Source organism: Felis catus, chromosome E3, assembly GCF_018350175.1.
Source record: "Felis catus isolate Fca126 chromosome E3, F.catus_Fca126_mat1.0, whole genome shotgun sequence".
NCBI lineage: Eukaryota > Metazoa > Chordata > Mammalia > Carnivora > Felidae > Felis > Felis catus.
The window spans coordinates 12,666,570-12,684,193 of record NC_058383.1 but is presented as its reverse complement, the minus strand read 5'-3'; the positions used below and the strand labels follow the sequence as shown (position 1 = coordinate 12,684,193).

The following is a 17,624-nucleotide window of genomic DNA, read 5'->3' as shown; positions in this document are numbered from 1 at the left end:
GTGACTTGTGTGATGGGGACGCGTGCCAGAAGAGGGGTCTGGAGGAGGCCACGCACCTGACAGCCTGCCTTGCCTGGGGCACAGCTGGACTTTCCATTCTATTGGGGCAGGTAGATGCTGTGCGAGGAAGCACATGGGTAAGAGTCATTCTAGAATGCGGTAAAGGGAAAGGAGAAAGAAACTAAAGGTGGGTCTGAGAGAGAGAGAGAGAGAGAGGTGGGGGATGGGGGAGGGCAGCGCTAGTTAGGGAGCCAGGGGAGGCCTGGCCAGCGTAGGTGACATTTGGGACAGCCGCTCCAGCCACGGGCCGTCCTAGTTCTCCACTTGCTTTGGGTGCACGGAGACGGTGCGGTCCTGAATCCCCCCCATCCACTATTAATCTTCAGCTCTGACCTTGTGAAAATCACACGTGCGCATGCGGGTGTTGAGCGAATTCCCTCGAGGACGAGAAGCCACAGTGGGCGGGGACCCGCTCCGCCAGGCACACGGTGGGGAGGGTGGCTGGCCGGCAGGCAGGCCTCGGAGGTGCTGCGGGCTGGGGCAAACCCCAGGGGAGGGGGAGAGGGGGCAGTGCCCAGGAGCCTGTCAGAACCAGAGTTCCAGGCCTATCTTTCCAGCTCTGCCTCCTGCGAGCCTTCGGCCACTGGGCAAACCAGAGGACTTCCCAAGCCTCAGTTCCCTCTGCTTTGAGACCGAATCATACCAAGCTTGGAGGGCTGTTTTCATGGTTCAGGGAGAGGACGCGTGCAAAGCACTTGGCCGAGGGCCTGGCCTGTAGTAGCTGCTGATCCTGTGTTCTTCCTCTCCTCCCTGCATGCTTCCCTGCATCACTTCCCTCCCTGTGCTCCCTCCTCCTCCTCCGTACTCCCTTGCTCCTCCCTGTTCTCTTCCCTGCCCTCCTCCCCCGCTCCTCCCTCCCTCCTTTCTCCCCTCCTCCCTACCTCCTCCCTGTTTGCCTTCCTCTGCCTCCTCCTCCCTGCCCCCTCCTTCCCCTCTTCCCTCCCCTCCTCCCTGCCCTCCTCCCACCCCTCCTCCCTGTCTTTCTCCCTCCCCTCCTCCCTGTTTTCCCTCCTCCTGCCCTTCTCCCTGCTCCCTCCCTCCCCTCCAACATCCACCCTCATCCACCCTCTCCCTGTGTTCCCAGGCCTGTTAGGAGAAATCTGCTGAAGGTGGGGAAGCTTGGGCGATTTCGCTCGTGCTTGTCTCTGAAAGCGAAAAGACATTCTTTTGATTCTGTTTTCTCTCTCCTTTTAGAAAACACACAGCACCACGTAGCTGAAACAGAAGCCTTGTTTGATCTACTCCTTTCTCTTTCTCTAGCTGGCTTTGGGCTGTCTCTTATTTGGGATCTCCACAAAGGGCAGGAGGAAAATCTTCCAGAGGGGTGGGGGAGGGGGGCTGTGAAGTGCTCCTCCTTTACAAGGCAGAGCTGGGGCGAGTGGTTCTTGGCTCACCAGCTGTGTGGATGAGTGTGCTTAGCTGTTTTTGGCAGCTAGTTCCTGGTTTACTTGGCTTCAGCTGGATCTCTTGATTTCGGCTAAGAAGGGCTGTTATGTCCTCATTCTGCGGGGAAGGGGAGCGTGCATATTAGCCTCAGAAATAGCATTTATTCAGCACCTAGTATGTGCTTAGCTCTGCACGAAGCAAGTCTTGGGGAGAGCTAGGTGTGCAGAAGTCTACAACCAGAAGAGTGGAGAGCTTTCAGCAGGTGGGACCCTTCTGGATCGCTAGAGGGTCCAGTCCACCCAACACTAGTTGAGCATCCGCGATGTGGCTCTAGCTCCCAAGGAGCTCCTGGTTGAGTGGGAGGGAGAGAGAGGTGAGTAAGAAATCACAATCCAGCGGGACAAGTTGTGGGACAGAAGCACAGAGAAGTGTCTGTGGGAACGCAGAGAGGGGTAGGCTGGAGGAGGGAGAATCATAGGACACCGGGGCTGAGGAGAAGGGTGGTCTGTGCAGGGATGAGAGCCAAAGTATTTAACAACTTGGCCACTTGCTGGGCTCCTCATCCACCCTTCCTTTGCTGGCGGTGGGGGGTGGAAGGGTGGGAGGAGCAGGAGACGCCTGGGGGCTGGGACCTCTGGCTGCTTACCGCGTTGTTCCAACGCATTTCTGTATTTAACGATAGACTCTCTCCATCTTGGCCGAATGTCCGTCTGCTCTGAGATGAGAGAGATGGCCCCATGGGAAAGTGGTGATGGTTTGGGAAGACCAAACCGCTGGCTGAGCCTGGGGCCGTGGTAGGGGATGAGATCCCGGAAGGAAGAGGGACAGAGCATGAATAGCCTTTTGTGTTCACCTTTGGACCTTCACACAAAGCCAGTGGGAGCTGTTGAAAGATTTGGGATGGCCGTGGGAGGCACTGTGTTTTGGATGGATGGCCCTGCAGCTTGGGACAAAGTGGATTAGTGAGGCAGGAAAACCCATCTGGAAAGTTTTCCGGAAATCCTGGAAAGAAGGAAGAATCCAAAAGAAGGCCGTGCCCATGAGGAGGAGAGGGGCATGGGTTTAAGATACATTCCCGAGGTCAAGTCCTGGTGGACTGGATGTGCAGGGGGAGGCCGAGGAGAGGGAGTGTTTGGGGGTGACTCCGGATTTTGGCACGGGTGAAAGGTGGCTCCAGGCGAGGGAATCCAAAGGAAGTGGCCGGAGGTGGGGGTGGGGGTGAGGTGGATAATGGACCCCTTGGAGAGGGAGAGGGTGGGGAGGGCTCTGTGGGTGAGCAGCCCAGACTCAGGTAGTCCCCACAGTGAAGACAGCATGGTGTCTATAGGGGATCCAGTTGAAGCCAATGATGTAGGTGTAGCAAGAAGGGCGGCGTAGGTTGGGTGTGTGGCTAGTTGCGTCCGTGTCTGGGAGCCCCCAGGGGGGAACAGCCTTCATGGCACCAAAGAGTGACAGATTAAAAGGATGTCAAGGCCGGACTAGTGTTAAAATATTCAGCTGGCCGTGGAGTGGGCTGGAGGGAAGGAGAGGAAGGCCCAAGTGGGAGGCAAGTGGGAGGCCTAGGGATCTGGGGGTGGGGGGGACTTGGGGGTGCAGTGTGGGCGAGTCAGGGGTTGCTGAAAGGGGCAAGGGGGAGTGTAAGCCTGGCGCCCTCCCTTCATTGCTTTTTTGCCGTCTTATCTTTGGGGTTTGTCCAATCTCTCATTTGACCCCGGAGTTCTGATGCTAAAATAAAATTGGAAAACCACCCCGCTAAGCAAAGAGGGCTGTGGGGTGCATGCGTGGAGACTACGTGGGCAAATGGTGTGGAAACTTCAGCAGTGTGGGTGGGGGCTGCGTTCTATGGCGGAGAGGAGGTGAAATGCATTTTCTCCTTCAGACTTAAAAGCGTGCACTTTGGGCGTAAAGCTCCCAAGTCCAAAAGAGTAACAGGAGACTTGATTACATCCTCTCGTTCTCTCATTTCACAAATATTTATTTTGTGCCTTATGTTATGCACTGTGTAGCATACAAAGGCCCAGCCCCTGTCTCTAAAGGACCTTATGGCTCGTAAATACAGGAACAGCTACAGCTCAAACGCTAGTTAAGTCCAGGGCGGTAAGTGCCGGTGGAGGTCCGTGCACCGCGGCCCAAGTCAAAGAGGCGAGGCGCGTCCCTTCAAAACCGGGCCCACCAGACAGTGGCTCCAATAAGGTACGCTGAAAGTTCCAGAAACAGAATTCCCAGTGAGGGCCTCATGGAGCAGGTGGACGCTACAGACTGAGTTTCCGGCCTATTAGAGAAGGAGAAAGGAAAGGCTTGGAGGGAAAGGACTAGGGATGGGGGATTGCTGGCAGGTGTCGCACGGGGTTGGGGTTCGGTAAGTTCCGTGTGAACTGGTAAGAAGACAAGAGCCAAGAAAGTGAATGAGGTTAGTCCATCGACACAACATGGTGGGGGGGGTAGCGGACGGGCTGGAGGGGCTGGAGACCAGGGGCTATACTGGAGAAATCACTTCACTGCCTTGGTTTCCCTGATCGTGACAAGGGAGTTTTGTTTGTTTTTTTCCCCAAGCCCGCGGTAGAGGTAAGGAATTCTATCACAGCATTTCCCCCTCTGGGCCTGGACGCAGCCTCGTTTCTCCCCCTGACCCCAGGCAGCCACCCCTTCTCAGATGGTGTATATGTGTGCGATGAAACCAATTTGTGAGCCCTGGGCTAGGTAATCCAAAAAAGCACTTTTCGTAAATGACATTTTAGGGCTCTATTTCATGAGCCCTGGGATGCCATTTCCCCCCCCTTCTTTCTGTGGTTGGGGAGATGTCAAATATCCATCCAAGTTTTAAACTCAAGTGCCAGCACAGCACAGACCTAAAACTTTAGGAGCTTTTTGAGCCTTAGCGTCATGTTTTAAGAATTTACTATATCCACCTGCACAGAGAGAACCAATAAATAACTTTCTATTTATGAAATCTCTAGCAGCTTTCCCCCCTAGCTTTACTGAGATATAATTGACATATCACATTGTGTAAGTTTAAAGCCTATAACGTGACGATAACTTAAGTATTGTGAAATAATTACCCCAGTGCGGTTGGTTAACACCCCCATCATCTCACGTAACTACCATTTCTCTTTTGTGTTGAGAACGTTTAAGATCTACTCTGTTAGCAACTTTCACTGTATAATACAGTATTGTTAACTACAGGCATCATACTGTACAGAATTTATCCATCTGTTAGCTGGAAATGTGTACCCTTTGACCAACATTTCCCCATTTCCCCTCTCCCCCCAACCCTTAGAAACTACCGTTCTACTCTCCATTTCTACGAGTTTGGTTTTCTAAAAATGCCACATATAAATGAGATCATATATATCATATATTATTTTTCTTTCTCTAACTTCTTTCACTTAGCATGATGCCCTCGAAGTCCATCCATGTTATTGCAAATGGCAGCCTTTCTTTCATTCTGACGGCTGTATGATATTCTAATATGTATGTTCTCTGTATAATATATATATATATCTCACATCTTCTTTATCCATTCGTCCACAAATAGGCACTTAGATCGTTTCCATTTGTTTGTTATTGTGAATAATGGTGCAATGAGTATGGGACTGCAGAGTTCTCTCTGAGATCCTAATTTTAATTCCTTTGGATAAATCTCTAGCGGGGAGTTGCTGTAATGTATGATTTTAGTTTTAATTTTTTGAGGAACTTGTATACTGTTTTCCACAGTGGCTGTTGCAATTTATATTCCCACCAATGGTGCACGGGTGGTTGTTTTTTTCTCCACAACCTTGTTATTGCTTATCTTCCTGATAAGAGCCATTCTGGCAGGTGTGAGGCGACATCTCATTGTGGTTTTGGTTTGCATTTCCCTGACAATTAGTGATATCGGGCATCTTTTTATGTACCTGGTGGCCATTTGTATTTCTTCTTTGGAAAATTGTCCATCTAGTTTCTCTGCCCATTTTGGAATCATATTGTTTGGTTTTTGCTATTGAGTTGTCTGAGCTCCTTATATATTTTGGATATTAACCCTTTATCAGATATATGGTTTGCAGATATTTTCTCCCACGCAGTAGGTTGCATTTTCATTTTGTTGCTTTGTTTTCTTTGCTGCACAGCAGCTTTTGAGTTTGATGTAGTCCCATTTATTTTTGCTTTTGTTACCTGTGTTTTTGGTGTCCCATCCCAAAAAATGTTGCCAAGACCAAAGGCAAGGACATTTCCTAACAGTTTCTTCTAGGAGCTTGAAGTCTTTAATTGATTTGGGGTTCATTTTTGTGAGGGGTTTAAGATAAGGGTGCAATTTCATTCTCTTCCACGTAATTATCCAGTTTACTCAGCACTATTTATGACGAGACTGTCCTTTCCCCATTGAGTATTCTGGGCTCTCTTGCCAAATATTAGTTACCATATATGTAAGAATTTATTTCAGGCTTCTGATCGTGTTCCACTTGTCTGTGTGTCTGTGTGTATGCCGATACTATACTTTTGATCACTATCACGTCGTGATACACTTTAATATCTGCAAGTGTGCACCTCCAGCTTCACTCTTTCTCAGGATTGCTTTGGCTACTTGGGGTCTTTTATGGTTACATATGAATCTTAGGATTGTTTTTCTATTTCTGTAAAAAAAAAAAGCCATTGGAATCTTGATAGGGATTGCATTAAATCTACAGATGGCTTTGGGTAGTAGGGGCATTTTAACAATATTAATTTTTCTGATCCACAGACACAGGATAGCTTACCGTTTGTGTCTTCTTCAGTTTCTTTCATCTGTATTACAGTTTTCAGTGTCCAGATATTTCGCCCCCTGGCTAACTGTATTCCTAACTATTTTGTTTTTGATGCTATTGTCAATGGGAGTGTTTTATTTCTTTTTCAGATATTTCATTGTTAGAAATATCTGAATATTTTCATAGAAATACACCTGATTGGGGCACCTGGGTGGCTCAGTTGGTTGAACGACCAACTTCGGCTCAGGTCATGATCTCACGGTTTGTGAGTTCGAGCCCCGCGTCGGGCTCTGTGCTGACAGCTCAGAGCCTGGAGCCTGCTTCCGATTCTGTGTTTCCCTCTCTCTCTGCCCCTCCCCCACTCATGTTCTGTTTCTCTCTGTCTTAGAAATAAATAAACATTAAAAAAATTGTTAAAAAAAAGAAATACACCTGATTTTGCATGGTGATTTTGTATCCTATTACTTACCTGACCTTATTTATTAGTTCTAATAGTTTTTTAGTAGACGCTTTAGGATTCTGTATATATACGATCCTATCATCTGCTGTTAACTAACTTGGATTTAAATAAAATTTTAAAAAAGACCAGGTTTTACTTCCTTTCCTATTTGGATGCCTTTTATTTCTTTTTCTTGCTTGATCGCTTGAGGCTAGGACTTCCAGTCCTATGTTGAATAGGAGTGGTGAGAGTAGGCACCATTATCTCATTCCTGATACCAGAGGAAAAGCTTTCAACCTTTCACCATTAAAACTATATGCAGTCAATGCAGATGAATGTCCTTTATTCTGAGAATTTGTTCTTTCTTAAGTTTTTTAAATGTTTATTTATTTTGAGAGAGAGAGAGAGAGACAACGAGTGCACGTGTGCATATGCAAGCGAGTGAGGAGCAGAGAGAGAGAGAGAGAGAGAGAGAGAATCCCAAGTAGGCTGTCAGCACAGAGCCGGCCACAAGGCTCGAACTCACAAACCGTGAGATCATGACCTGAGCTGACACCAAGAGTTGGACGCTTAACTGACTGAGCCCCCCAGGCACCCCTGAGACTTTGCCCTTTCTAAATTTGGGGAATTTATTTATTTATTTATTAAAAAAAATTTTTTTTAAATGTTTATTTACTTTTGAGACAGAGAGAGACAGAGCATGAATGGGGGAGGGGCAGAGAGAGAGGGAGACACAGAATCGGAAGCAGGCTCCAGGCTCTGAGCCATCAGCCCAGAGCCCGATGCGGGGCTCGAACTCACGAACCGTGAGATCGTGACCTGAGCTGAAGTCGGACGCTCAACCGACTGAGCCACCCAGGCGCCCCTAAATTTGGGGGATTTAAATATTATTTTGTGAACTGGCACTAGCATATTTGTTATCGTTGTCCTTGCTTTGGCAAAGGAAAAAGCTGGCGGTTCTATTTTAGCCCCCCAAATCATTTTATTTATTTATTTTTTAAAACATTTTATTTATTTATTTATTATTTTTTTTTAAACATTTATTCATTGTTGAGAGACAGAGAAAAACACAGTATGGGCAGGGGAGAAGCAGAGAGAGGGGGAGACACAGAATCGGAAGCAGGCTCCAGGCTCTGAGCCGTCAGCACAGAGCCCGACGCAGGGCTCGCAATCCCAAACTGCGACATCATGACCCAAAGTCGGACGCCTAACCAACTGAGCCACCCAGGTGCCCCCGCAAAATCTTTTTAGAAAAGAGTTTCGGGGCATAAGATCTAAGTTCAGGGGAGCCACAATTCAAGCTCTAGGTATTTAGTGAAAATATCAGTAGCTGAGACTTATGGCCCAGGGGCACTCTTGAAGCTGTCCCTCTTTTCTACCTTCCGTCCATTCTAGACCCTCTTACTCTTCCCTGGACCAACTGCTCTGGATCCCTCTGCTCCGTCTGGCCCTTTTGGCTGATGTGACTTTAGGACCACCCGCTTGGGTCTGGATTCTGCTGTCATCCCCTTGCGCTGACCTTCAGAGCGCCTTTATTTCACATGCTGTTTCGCAGTACTCGCTCCCAGCTTCGTCCCAGGCCCTAGAACCCAGCTCAGACCCGTGGCCAGACGCCTCACGTAGAGCCTTGGAAGTCGGCCTGAATGTGTATTTCCTGATCTGATGGTTTTATATTGTTATTGAGTGAATTTCCTTCCGGTTAACATTTTGGATACTGGGCATTGCCACAAACACTTAGGACTATGTCGGTCTTGGATGATACTGTGCAAAATGTGTTCCTGAAGGGTCTAAAGAAAGGGCAGGCTGTCCTCATGGGACATTCATTTACAAATATAAACACGATGTTTATATTTATATAAACAAATATATACACTCGTGTGTATGCTGAGCTGAGGGGGGAGCTATAATCATGTTCCCACCTTGCTGTTACTCGTTGTGAGTTTTCAGTTAAGTCGCTACTAATGGATGCCTTGTTTTATGGATGAATAAAGTGGAATTTGGGCTGGAGTCTGTCCCCGAGGCTCTTTCTATGTCTGCAGTCCTCTGACAACATGCTTGGTTTTGAGGTCTCCTGTCACCTCTGAGAACTATATTTGGAGGTGACACCATATAGGACAGAATTACCAGCAGATGGGGCCTAATTGATTAACCTCCAGCTTGGATGAGAGCGACAGAGTCCGAGACGAGGAGAGCTGGCTGTGGCACTCAAGGCCTTTGGTTTCTTTTCTCCCCCTGCCCCCATTCCTCCCCACTGCCCCACGACTCCTTCTTCAGTGGGTGCTAAATTTCAAACTGCATTGTTCTTGCATTTCATACGTATTGGTTTTTCTCTTTAAGTAGAGATTGCTCTGGTGGAGGGCTGGGGCTGGATCTTTTCAAGTGGTGTGCTGGTAAAATGTTTCATAAATGGCTCTTCGGAAAAGAAAAAGCCCTGGTTTGTAGCGTTTACAGATTTCCAAGGTGTAAAAAGCCTCCCACAATGGCCAATTTCAAGCTACCAACGGGATGTCACTGAAGCCGGAAAGAGATGTGCAGTTGGCTCTGCAGAGCCAGCATGAGTGGGGATAAGCCGGCTTCAGCACCCCCCCGGGCTCTGAGAACAGACAGCACGGTGCCGGGTTCACACAGTAGGTTTTCAGGAACTGCCTGTTCGACAGTACCTCTACTGTGAGGATGAGCAGGAAAAAAGGGGCCAGAGACACGCTGCTGCTTAGACCCACCTCTTGGGGCATTTGTTGCTGGCACGTTTGAAAAGAGACCCTTCCCTAGATGACTTTCCATCTTCCACCTGTGGCCAGTGGGGGGTCTTTCGCAAATACATTTGGGATCCTGTCACCTTTACAAACCGTCAACGGCTCCCCATCGCCTACAAGGCGGATTCTAAATGCTTTTGCGTGGCATTCAAAGCCCTCCAGGGTCTGATGCCCGCCTGCCTTATCAGTCTCTTCTCCAGCATTCCTTGGCCTGGTCTCTACGTCCCACCCACTCTGTATTTCCAAACCTCTCAAAAGATCATGGTCTTCAGCCTCCTGACCTCAGTGTGTCCTGCGGCCTTTGCCCCACTTGCGTTTCTTCCACCCACGGACTGGAGAATTCTGACTCACTCCCGACACCGTGTGTTGCTTCCTTTATGGAGCCAGCTCTCATCCTACCTGGACAGTTAGACTCTCCCTAAAGTGCTCCTTGCAATCCTGAGATAGCTCTAGCGGAGCCTTGGTCACTCTGCATAATATCGATACACAAACGGTCACCAGTTGTGAGCTCTTTGAAGGCGAAGAGCGTTTTTTCATTTGTCTTATCCCTCGCATCCAGGGCTATGCCGGCACACAGTAGGCACACGGCAGCTGTGCGTTAAATGAGTAGCCAGAGAGACAAGAGATTGGCCCTTGTCTCTCCTCGCTCTCCCTGTCTCTGATTCAACTGCAGAATTAGGACGTGGAGGCACTTTCAACTCTTCCCTGCCCACCTGGCTTAACCCAATACTAAAAAGTTTTATTTGGTTGACTGTTGTCTTTCCAGGCAGATGAAAAGTGGCAATTCAGACCCTCTCTTTCTTATCAACCCCTGCATGTGTCAGAGCATTTGAATATGGCGTGCGTGGGAGCTCCGGCTCTCTGGTGACTTCTCTCGATTTAATTAGTCTGACCTTCTGCGATAATCCCCCTTGGATGTCCCCGGCTGCACCCCCCGCCCCCCTCCACTTCTGTATCATATTCAGGCTTCTGCCTTCATCAGCAAAAGACCAACTGCTCAGCTCTGCCTGTAGCATAATTCACAGCTTGGCTCTCAAAAATGAACTTTTACTCCAGTGGAGCTGCTCTTAGCATTAAAATTGGCCTGAGAGCGCTAGGCAAGTTTATCTTGGAGCCAGCATGGGGTCCATTCCTCCAAGTCAAATATTTCTCTTTAAAACTAGAATGAGCTGTAGTGTGGCACTACCAATGGCTTCCTGAAATATTGGTATATCTTTAAACATTAACATTTAGTTACAGTGCTGAAGGCTTTCTGGAGGGTTTTTAAGTCTCTCCCTGCTCCTCCTCTGAATAACCAGGGCTTTCATGCACACTTTCCTTTCCTTTCAGAGCATGCAATCTCTCTGTTCAGGAGGGGAAATGCATTGCAATAGCTCGATGCTGGGTTAATAAAACAGCCATTTACTTTCGGTCCATCCTCATAGGATTTTCCAAATGAGGTGGAGAGGCCACTTCAGAATGATCCGGAAAGTCAAAGTGGTGCCCCTGGAGCTTCTGGTCTTCAAGATGCTACGAAAACTCTAGGGGATTTGACGTTCTCCTTCAAACCTCTGGCCCAGGCTTTATTGTTATTATTTTATCCATATCCCATTTCTCTTAGTATTTTGGAATAAAAACATGGCAGCCTATGAAGCAATGACGTCTTTCTCAGCAGCGTGAGATGGAAGGGGGATAATTCGTAACAGGGGTCTATTCAATGCTGACTGAGGTGTACCCTGGGCCGGGGACTGTTCCATCTGCTGGAGAGACAGAGATGAGGCAAGGCCACTGCCAACGAGAAACCCACAGTAGAGGCGGGAGACACACCAATTGGGAAGTACAATCGAGGCACACTAACACGGTATGTGGAACTCGGAGCAGGGGAAAGATAGCTCATTGAAGGGAACTGGAGACGTTGTCATGGAGTTTCTAGAGCTGATGCAGACTGGAAAGAGCGCTCAGGGCAATGCCACGGCGTGTCGGGGAGCAGGCGTGAATCTGGGGTGGCTTGCGCATGGGGGAACACACGAGTGGGGCGTTGGGTGACGAGGCTGAAGGGTCTTTGGGACCACGCTGTAAGAGGGTTTTCAGGAAAACCAGGAGACTGGATCTATCCTGTTGGCACTGCAGCTATGGGAGGATTTGAAACAGAGTAAGGGTATAGTCCGATTTGAATTTGTAGAAGACAAAGGACAGTGGTATGGCAGAGAGACGTGGTGGAGGCCAGTTAAGGACACTGTGATGACACATTCAGAAAAGAAATGACGAGGGTGTCAGGGAAGTCAATGGCAGCAGAGAGGGATGGGAGGAGTTGTCTGCAGCTGCCGATTAAAACCATCATGCGGGGGCCCAGAAGGTGACATTGGTGACAGCAGCCATCAAATACCATGGCAGCTGAGGAACGTCTGAGTCATCAGGAAGGGGTGTGAGAAGCTTGGTATCACAGCGATTCGCCGAGGGTTGGTGGGAGGAGGTGTTTCAGGGTCAAAGGACCGCTGAGATCGCGTGGCAGGACGTTCACTACTCCTTGAACGTGCTCATCCACAGATTTCCCAGCTCCCTTGCTGGTAGCTGGGGTCACGTGACTAGCTCTGGCCAATGGCCTACAAGCAGAAGTTAGGTGAGGGCATGGGACTGGCTCTGGCCAATGACCTATAAGAAGAAGGTAGGTGGGGCCATGTGAGTAGCTCTGGCCAATGACCTGTAAGTGGAGGTTAGGTGGGGCCATGTGGCTGGCTCCGGCCAATGACTTGTAAGCGGAAGTTATCCATGATGCTTCTAGGTTGAGGCGATTAAGAGCTGGCTCTTCCCTTGCTGCAGTATCTTGGAGGCCATGTCTTTGAGATGTAGCTATGAGAGGCAACTCCCCTGCGTCACCACTGGAAGGTTAAAGTACTCTGGGGGGATTGCCAGATCCACGGTGAAATCCGCATGAATAAGAAATGAATTTTTATTGCTAAGCCCCAGAGATTTTAGGGCTCTTTGTTACCATAGCATACCCTGTCCTATCCTGACAAAAATACTTCCCTCTTCTCTAAGGCTGGTACCGTCTGGGAGAGCTGGGATGAAGCCAGGATCTATGGCTGCACGTTGTTTTAGCTCCTTTACCACAAGCATCAGGAGGGTGTTTGGAAGGAACCCCATGGCAGGGGCACACTTATCTGCCTCAGAACGCTGTGGCTCCCCTTGGCCAGAGAATATGACAGTTTCCTCAAGCAGGCAGCCCCTTGGGAGGAAAAAGAATGATTACGTGGTGAAATGCCAGAGTCCTTCACGAGGCCAGAGAGATTGACAGTGATTCTTAGCACTCCTGGAGTATGTGTCATCCTGAGAAAGCCTAAATGTATTACAAGCCTCCAGGGGCAGGAAGAAAGCTTCTCCGGTCATCAATAGTCTATGCCTCTTGTCAAGCCTGAGGCAGAGAAAGGAGCCCCGGTGGGAAGGGGTATTTGCGATCAAGTGCTGGAGGTGGAATTGCTAAGGAATCTGGGGAGGTCGGGTCTGGAAGAAAGAGGACTTGGTGGGGGTTCCATGATTGGGTCTTTAACAATTCAAGGGCTGTTATGTGAGAGAGAGCACATTTATTTCTGCGGGCCCTGCGGGGCAGAGCTAGACCAACGGAGGGCCCTTACCTGGAGACAGATTCCAGCTCAATAGAAGGAGAAGCATGCGACAGACAGAGCCCATGGAAAATGGATCGTTAGGGCTGCCTCGGTGGGTGGTGAGTTCCCCAGAGTTGGAAGTGCTTCATCATAGGCTGGAAAGCCGCTGGGGAGAAGTTGCCATGCTAAGGGGAGAGGTGAGGAAGCCGGGCTAGGGTTTAAATACCTGTCGGACTTCCCTTCTGCCCCCCAAGGCTGTGTGATCCGGGGCAAATCAAATGCCCTGTCTGAACTGGTTTTAATTGTGAATAATTATAGGTCCTGCCCCTTATGGGCTATAAGAAGATATAGGATGTGAAATGTATTACACGCTGGTTTTGAGAAACGTGCTAACATTATCATCAAGTACCACCCTACAAGGACCTCGCACTCGTTGGACATTTATTCTGTGCTCGGTACCATGCTGTGTGCATCGGCCCATTTGGCACTGGTAGGAACCATTTGAGACAGATGCTATTATTGTCCCCATTTTGCACATGTGGAAACAGAGGCTTGGAGTGACGTGCCCGAGGTCACACAGCCAGAATGTGGCCAACCTGGGATTCTAATCGAGGTATGTCGGGCTCTAGAGTCTAAACTCTCACTTATTAAGCTTGTTAGAGTTCTTCAAGATCAAAACAGAAGATGCATGTGGGGCTCCCCTGAATACTGTAAAGCACTAAAGTTTAAAGAGGCTCATCACTGCGTGGACAGCCCACCTCGATGAAATTAATTTTTCTTCTAATACCTTCTATTAGCGAGTGCAGGCTATTCCATCACGTATGGCTGATATTTTACAATTGATATGTTCCGGTTATCTACTGCGACATAATAAACTATTGCAAAATGTAGGGACCTAACATGACAACAATTACTTTATTAGTATTTCTTGTGCTCCTGGAGGTTAGCTGGGCTCAGGTAGGGATTCGTGCTCAGGGTCTGTCATGAGTTTGTGGTCGGATGATGGCTGGGGCTGGAGTTATCGCAAAGGCTTCCTCGCCGCGTGTCCGTGTGAGTGGTTGTTGCTGTTGGCTGGGGACACCCACACGTGGCTCTCCTTGTGGCCTGGGCTTCCCCACGGGATGGTGGCTCAGTTTCAAGAGCAAACATCCCAATAGAGCCAGGTGTTTTATTGACCTAGCCTTGGAAGCCACAAAGCATCGCTTCCTCTGTAGTCGCGGATGCTCCCAGATTCAGGGGGAGGGGCCACAGACCCCGCCCCCCCACCCCAGTAGGAGTGCCAAGAAGTACATGTGCGATGGGTCTCATTATTATGGAAATTTTGAGAAAATATAATCTACCACTGGCTGATAGGATGCATTAATTCAAGGCATCTTCTTGGGCGAGTAGTAAATAAAGAGCTAGAAAGAAAGGACTGAGACTTTCTACACCATTTCCATTTTGTGCTCATTTCACTTTAAAGAAAACCACTCCAGTTGGTATTTCTGATAATTTTTTTTTTATTAACTTAAGCATTGGCTTTCAACCAGGCCAGTATCTGATTTCTATCCTTCGTGGACTATTCTCTGTTACATATTTACTTACATATAAAAATGACTGTCCCGCAGCTTACAAAGGCAACATTTACAGTTATGTCATTTTCTGCCCAGAGATTTTTCTAGAAAGTATTCTATGGACATTTATGTTGACCGATTAAAAAAAAAAAACTCCTTTATTCTTTTAATACTTAAAAAAGTGTGTGTGTGTGTGTGTGTGTGTGTGTGTGTGTGTGTGTGACATTAGTGATGATATTTCTGGTGGAAAGGAAGTATTTGAAAGAAGGCCAGGAGGCTATAGCAGGTTCATATAACGCAGCTCTCCCCTTTGGGAAATGGTTCTTTGCATTTCTTCCTCAGATGGTCCTACAAAGGAGCTAAAGAGGCCTGGATTCTCTTTGACTAAAGTATTCTGGGGAAAATATGGTGGGATGAAGGAGGAAGCCTTGCCTTTGGGTCTTTTAGTTCATACTCTTAATGAAAAGAATTCTGTCAAGAGAATCTGGATTAGGAGTTAGGGCATCATGTCACCGGCTGTTGAGTTTTGACAACGGGGCTTTAAGTGCCCACCCAGCTAGCTATGTGCAGCAGAGAGGAAGAAGCAAATAAAAATAAAATCGCAAGAGTGAGACACCATCTCGGGTCTTCAGGGTGTCCTCAGTGGCTTTCCAGAATGCTGCCTTCCTCTTGTTTCTGACATCGTGCGTGCTCCTGCTTCCGGGCTGCGCTCGCCTGTTGGTGTTCGGGCTTGTGGTGCCTTCCCTGTCTTGTCTCTCCAGGCCCGGGGAATCCACACGGATGAGTGCCTCATAAACAAAGCAGTGCCTCGTGGAATTTACCTCAGTGAACGGGGCACTAAGGAAGAACTGATGAACTCTGAGCCATGGACTGGAGCGGGACTGGGAGTTCATAGGATCACCCAGGCAGAGGAAGGACGGGTGGAAGAAGTGATCTCAGGCTGTGTAGAAAGTCGCTGCGTCTGCCCGAAGCCAGACTACGTCGTGAAGTATACACGTGTACAGTAAAACCTTGTTTTGCGAGCATAATTCGTTCCAGAAACGTGCTTGTGATCCAAAGCACTTGTATATTAAAGTGAATTTTCCCATAAGAAATAATGGAAACTCAGACGATCCATCCCATAACCCAAAAATATTCACATAAAAATGATTACAATACTGTAATACAGTACAAAATAATAAAGAAAATACAAAATATCAAGAAAAATAAACGAATGAACCTGCACTTATCTTTGAAAACCTTCGTGGCTGGTGCGAGGGAGACAAGAGGGAGAATTGTTATGTCTGTCACTATCACTAACAGAATCACTATCTATTGGCTCAATGGAATCTTTTTCTGCATGGGGGCCATCATATATGCTCGCACGGATGTTGATTACCGTACAGTATTAATCAACTCTTGTCATATACTGTGTTTAATGTAATTGGCAATCAGGCAGCAGAGGAAAGGGTCTCTATCTGAATGAAGCACAAAGCATTCCTAAGCTTCCTCTTGTCTCGAAAAGCAAAGGACTGTCCACAGGTGCTTTGAAGTCACAAAAAAATATGCTAGTCCTAGTTGTGGGCACCTTCCAACGTTCTGAAACATCACTGATTTATGTCAAACACTGTGGCCTGAGGCCGAGCATCTGAGCATGGGAGATAATCACCCACAAATCCGCAGCAAGGGAGAAAGAGACAGAGAGAGAGAGAGAGAGAGACGAACCATTGTCTCAGTTGTGATAATGTGACGTTTGGCATCACGTACTACTTGTATTGCAAGACATCACTTGTTTATCAAATTAAAATTCGTTAGAAATCTTGTGGAACACTCGCAGAACAAGTTACTTGCAATCCAAGGTTTTACTGTACCTATAAAGCAGGTGGGATTTTTACAAACCAAGGTGGATGTGAACCTCTCACTTGCCCAGCAGTAAGACCCAGAGACAGAGAGAAGTCAAGACTGAAGGAGACAAATGCTTTGTAAGAATAATCGCTTTAGAGTTTTAGAATGCCAGACTAGGGAACTTAGAATTTATAAAACATGTATGATATGTATGTTTCACATGTATCACATATATCACACATGTGTTTCATGTATATTTACACGTACATGTATACAACTTGAAAACACACACTCGTACTACACATATAGAAATACACACATACATAGAAATAATACAGATTTACTTTTGAAAGGAGTGTGTTATTCATCTTACCTTACCTAAAGATTTTTTACTCTACCGTAGAATCCCTGAAGACTGACCAGTCCAGGGCACCTGGGTGGCTCAGTTGGTTAGGTGTCTGACTCTCGATTTTGGCTCAGGTCATAATCCCGTGGTTTGTAAGTTCAAGCCCCACATCGGGCTCCATGCTGTCTGCTTAGAGTTCTGTCTCTCTCCTTCTGCCCCTCCTTCACTCACGCCACAGGCTCGCTCTCTCTCAAAATAAATAAATAAACTTAAAACAAAAAGACTGACCAGTTCTTCTCTTACCTCTCTCTCTCTCCCCCTCCCCCTTCCTTCCTTTTTAATCTTATCGTAGTCAATTTCCAACATACACAAAAGCAGAGGGAATAGTATAATACACTATTACATATATAATATATAATAATATAATAACAATAGCATATAATATTATATAATATATATAGTATATAATAGTATAATAATATAAAGAGTTCCTTTAAATACCTGTTCTTCAGAACGTTTACAATAGAGTCCAATTTACAAAAACATTGGGAAGTTTGGAAAGACTCCTCTGTGTAAAGTGAAGAATAAATATATTTTATAAAAGTATTCTCAGAAGGTAGGTGCATATGATAAAACTATGAAGATCTTCTGACCTAATATAAATCAGTAAATCCAGTAGAGTAGCAACACCAGAAAGCCTCCTTCTCTTATACATTTTTTATTCGGCCTTCATGAGGATCTAAATCTAAGGAGAAACACTGAAAGTATTTGTTTAGACCAATGCGTTTGGGCAGTTTTCTACCACGTATGACATGTGATACAACTGACCAGTTATTTCCATGAAATGATCAGGTGGATGGATTTTGTTCCCCACAAAATTGCCTAATGGATTCACAGAACCAACTGTTTATTTTTACTTTTTTAAGTTTATTTATTTATTATGCGAGAGGTGGGGGGAGGG

At 47.2% G+C, this 17,624-nt stretch overlaps 1 long non-coding RNA gene across 4 annotated transcripts in view; it reads left to right on the top strand.

Moving 5' to 3' along the window:
- Positions 1–1,176: 1,176 nt before the first annotated feature.
- LOC109495178 overlaps positions 1,177–17,624 on the top strand; it is a 117,071-nt gene continuing 100,623 nt past the window's right edge. For 2 of the 4 annotated variants that reach the window (XR_006591104.1, XR_006591102.1), the window contains exon 1: positions 1,178–1,819. This is a non-coding gene — a long non-coding RNA (uncharacterized LOC109495178). Of the gene's footprint in view, positions 1,820–17,624 lie in introns of all 4 variants that reach the window. The other 2 variants (XR_006591103.1, XR_006591101.1) reach the window with 2 other exon arrangements.